Genomic DNA, 5,243 nt, shown 5'->3' on the forward strand with positions numbered 1-5,243 from the left:
AGCCGGGCAAGTCTCTGGCTATGAACTATGAGGTGTACGATTCAAGATTGCATGCTCAATGGGCCTTGGGTCAAGCATAGTGGCATGGATCCCGGGCCCATGGCCTCAGCAGGCCTAGGGCCCAAGTTCGGACAAAAGGGTTAGAACCATGGGCCACACTATAGGGTTGAAGTTTGTGGCCCAAGTGGGCCTGGGGACCCATGTGCCGTACAGATTTGTTGAAAATTTCCTTTTATCTAGCTTTCTTTTATAAGAAAAATATTCTTCAAGAAATGAAACTAATGAATGCAATATAGTGTTCAGGATGAATTCAATATAGTGTTTAAGAAATGAAACTAATGAATGCAATATAGTGATGTGGATGGAAGTTTAAACTTAGAAAGTTTAAATTTAGCAATAGATTCGTTGAAATTTTCCTTTTATTTGACTCTCTTTTATAAGCAAAATACTCTTCAGGAAATCAAACTCAATAGAGCTATGGTGATTGGTGACAACATTTATAAAAAAAATTTCTGGACATAAACAAAAGTAAACTCATTAGCTTGATGAATATTGACGTTAAAAATATCAGTAAGATTAAGGAAGGGATCAAATATCCTAACACATTAATTACACACATTGGTTGGATTGATAAACATTAATTGCAAGCCTGATAGAAACAGTATTTGAAATTAACTCCCTGTACATTCTCCATATATCAATACATTGGCTCACAAAAATATTTCTAGGAAAATATACATCCAAATCTCCCTCCAACGATGGACTGCTAACAAATCAAATACCTTCAACATAAAAAATCAACAACAAGAACCAAAATTCTACAAAGTTCTTTACTTTCTTCTCTATGATTTTATATAATCAAGACCCTCGAACAATGTTCGCATCCTAGGCCGCATCTTTGGATCAAGTTCAATGCAATTTTGTGCAATATGAAATGCCGCAACAACTTGCTTCTTTGCATACACTTCAGGCAGCAATGCTAAGTCTATAACCTTGTTGTCATGAACATATTTTCAGGGGCTGAACTCATGGATGTACATTAAACCCGTACCAATTCCTTGGGAAATTTTTAACCTTGTTGCCCATGTAAGCGGGGGCAAAGAATTGGAAGGACCAAGACTGCCTGCAATAATTTAACACCATGGAGAAAACATCGGCATTACAATGCTCACAAATAATGGTCACATATTACAACAGTCATTAACAAAAGTTAGGTGAAAAGTAAATAATTATGCCATAATAATGTCAATAAGTTTTAACAAGGATACAATAATTGCTTGTTGTATGTGCAATTTAAAGAAAGAATTTTCTACCATATTAACATCTAACATGTAATCATATATGTAACATGAGTCATTGATCTATTAGAGTAATAAATATTTTTTCTATCTGTGAACAAACAGGATAGCAACCATTAGTCCCCGTAAAATGCAGCTTTAAATCACAAGAAGACAATTTTTGCCCATGATCCATACTTTTGCTACATGCACCAACGAAGGAATTTTGTTCTTTGGGTGCAATTTTCGCCAAATGGATGGAAAGGCCTTATTACTTGAAAATTTCCTTGCCTATGGTTCTTAACACTCCAATTGATTACGGTAAGCATAACAAGATGGCTAAATACCTATACAACAAAAATTTATGCATGAGAACATCATAATCATGGTTGTCAAAATCCTGATCTGGATCTTACGATCCTACGATTTTATGATCTCACTAACTCAAAACGATCTAAATCTTTCAAGGATCTTAGCGATTGTTCAGGATCGTACAATTCTGACGATTCTAAATGATTTTGGTTTCTTATAATCTTTTTTAACTTAACAGAAAGTTCAGTTGGACCCAAATAAAAAATAATATTCCAATAGATCAAGTTTTGCTATTCTAATGTAGTGAAATAGGGTGTTAGTTAAAAACAAACAAAAAATAACATCCCAATAGAGTGTTATGTTTTAAGATTTTTGACATCTTAAATGATGCTTATAAATGAATGTAATGATGCATGGTAATTACATCAAATGGATGCAAATTTTTGATTTTTTATGAATGTATAATTTATGTGATTATTTAATATACTATTTTTTTTTTTCAGAGATAATGTAGAATCTTACGATTCACGATCCGATCCTTCGATCCACGATCCCACCTTCCTTCCACGATCTTATGTAGGATCCTGATTTTGACAGTCATGATCATAATTACCAAACCCAACACAACCTCAAAACAAAACCTACTTGCACAAGCTCAAGCTAGCTAAGAACCTGGGAAATATTTATAAAAAAAAAAAATAAAAAAAAAATTACAAAACAAAAATCACAAATATATCACAGCAAGAACTCAAGGTAGCCAAAATGGTAATTTTATGAAAATTACAAACAAAAAATCTAATTATCACAGCAACAAAAAACCAGAATTAAATCATCCAAATATATCACACAAAAAAAAACCAAAACAATATCAAATACAGAGGGTTATGGTAAGAAACCAAGAAAAGTTCGGAGCCTTAAAAAGATGGGTGGTAGAATCGGTAGTCCTTGGCAGCGAGGAGGTGGGTGCGAAATGGGGAAGGCGGAGCATGTGGCAGTAGTTGGGGTTTCTGAGAAGAACAAAGAAGGAGGATGAGTGTTGATGGGATTTTAAAGAGAGAGTGTTGATGGTCATGATCCTCTGGTTGAGATCCTCTTGTTGGTGGAGAGAAAAACAGAGGTGAAGGAGGATGAGAGAGAAAGGAGAGATGTAGGTTTAAGGAGAGAGAGGAGCTTGGTTGTCTGGGTTTAGATGAGAGAGAAGAGAGGAGCTTCTGTGTAGGAAATCCTTATCCTTTGATGACAATGGCACCAAATTTGATTAGAATGATGATGGATCTAGATTGTGACTAACAACTAACCCAGTTAATTTGCACACATGGAATTATACGATTGAGTGGAAGAACCACTAGACATTAATGCCATGGTCCTCAAATACACTAAAATAATTTCTTGCATATTATATATAAAAGTTGTAAATATTATATAACATTTACAACTTTTATATATATGTATGTATGTATATGTATATATAATCAAATTCAACCACAAAAAAAGAGGCCTACACATAATAATAATAATAATAATAATAATAATAATAAACTTTTCTATGTAATATATAACTTTTTAAAACTATTTCTACTTCTAAAAAAACCATGCAAAGTACGGGTTAATAACTAGTATGTTATAAAAAAACAAAATCATCCAATCAACACATGGATAGTTCATAAAAAATATAAAAATAAAAAAACACCCAATACATGGGTCCAAACTCCGAACAGTAAAGGGGAGAGAGAGAGAGAGAGAGAGAGAGAGAGAGAGAGAGAAGATGCTATACCTTTGCCTCAGCTAAGATGAGTCAGCGAGAGGGAAATAACTTGCTGGTGTAGTTTTGGTTTCTATCAGAAGCAGATCAAGTACCAACGCGTCGTTTAGTGCTGCTGTATTTTGGTATCAGTATTCACTCCATATGCCTCACGTCTCACTAGAGCCACTACTAAAGTCTCTTTCTAGGTTAAGGGTTTTTTTTTTTTTTTTTTTTTTTTTTTTTTTTTTTTTTTTTTTTGGGGGGGGGGGGGGCATTGTATGTCTCAAGCAAGCATCAAGGCAGTGGTACTCAAATTTTCTACAACCATTTAAAAAATATGGTTTCAAGCAATCTAAATCTGATTACTCCTTGTTCACTAAGAAGTTAATCAAACTTTTATAGCATTGTTGTTTATGTTGATGACATTCTCATTGCAAGTAATGATGTTCAAGCAGTTGAAGATCTCAAAACTTCTTTGAATCATGATTTCAAGTTAAAGATCTTGGAACATTGAAATACTTTCTTGCCTTGAGGTTGCTAGATCAGAAAAAGGAATTTCATTATGCCAAAGAAAGTATGCATTAGGAGTACTTAAAGATGCTGGTATGACAGGCTGCAAACCCAGCAAAGTGCCAATGGAACAGAACTTAAAGCTAAGCAAGTATCAAGGGGATTTATTAGCTGACCCGGGTGTTTATAGAAGTTGGTTGGAAGGTTGCTATATCTGACCATAACAAGACCAGATATCACTTACTCAGTCCACAAACTAAGCCAATCATGGCTAAGCCCAGAAAACCACATCTTGATGCAGCCTACAAAGTATTGCAGTACATTAAAGGCTCTCCTGGTCAAGCATCTTCTTATCATCAAAGTCAGACTTACACTTGAAGGCTTACACGGATGCAGATGGGCTTCATGTGTAACACTAGAAGGTCCACTACTGGTTTTTGTGTGTTCTAGGAGACTCACTGATCTCATGGAAATCTAAAAACAATCTGTAGTTTTCTAGATCATCAGCAGAAGCCGAATATAGAGCAATGGCATTGAGTGTTGTGAAATGACTTGGTTACTTGCTCTGTTGAAAGATTTGGAAGTAAATCATCCACAACCTGGTCTTCTCTTTTGTGATAATCAGCCAGCAATTTATATTGGAGAGAACACCTGTCTTTCACGAGCGTACAAAACACATAGAGGTAGATTGCCATTTGGTTAGAGATAAGGTGCAAGAAAAGGTATTCGTCTATTTTTTACTCCTACACATACACAGATAGCAGACCTGCTTACAAAGCATTATGCAGTCAGCAATTAAAGTTCTTAATGTCCAAGATGAATGTACTGACATACATGGTTCTGAGTTTCATCTTGAGGGGAGTATCAAACAGTTAGAGAAAAGACCAGAAGATAAGAAGAAGGAAAAGAAGAGATAAACGACACAACAATTATTTTAGATCAGTAGTTAAACGGCATGTAGCTTAGATAATTAATTTAACACTGATTGTATCTCACGTGTGATGTAACTGATTTCACACGTGCTATAACTGATTTCCTAATGTTTAGGTCAGTTAGTTAGTTAGTTAGTCCCTGTTTTGGGAATTAGTTACAGAGATGTATATATACTTGGATTGTGTACAGATTCATCATAACACACAGTTAATGAAAGAAAGCTTCTAATCTTTTCTCTCAACCTCTCTCTCTGTGTTCATATTTTCTTCTTCATTTCTATTTTGTTACAAGTTGTGTATTTGCTCATTAACAAATCAATTCTGCGAATTGTATGACGATTACAGGATCTTTACCATGCATTGACCTTGTCTTCACATTCAACAATGCCATAGTTTGCCTAACAGACTTGCAGGGTTGTATTCTTTTAATTGCTGTGAGTTTATAATCGTAAACACATTGTACTTTTG

At 34.7% G+C, this 5,243-nt stretch overlaps 1 long non-coding RNA gene across 1 annotated transcript; it reads right to left on the reverse strand.

The window, feature by feature from the left end:
• Positions 1 to 631: 631 nt before the first annotated feature.
• Positions 632 to 2,818, reverse strand: LOC136063983 (uncharacterized). Its single transcript, XR_010625631.1, has 3 exons — positions 2,486 to 2,818; positions 2,112 to 2,173; positions 632 to 1,123 (listed from the first exon to the last, which is right to left on the reverse strand). It is a non-coding gene; the product is annotated as an uncharacterized LOC136063983 (long non-coding RNA).
• Between the last annotated feature and the right edge of the window lie 2,425 nt (positions 2,819 to 5,243).

Source organism: Quercus suber, unplaced genomic scaffold (assembly GCF_002906115.3).
Source record: "Quercus suber isolate HL8 unplaced genomic scaffold, Cork oak 2.0 scaffold_22, whole genome shotgun sequence".
Classification (NCBI taxonomy): domain Eukaryota; kingdom Viridiplantae; phylum Streptophyta; class Magnoliopsida; order Fagales; family Fagaceae; genus Quercus; species Quercus suber.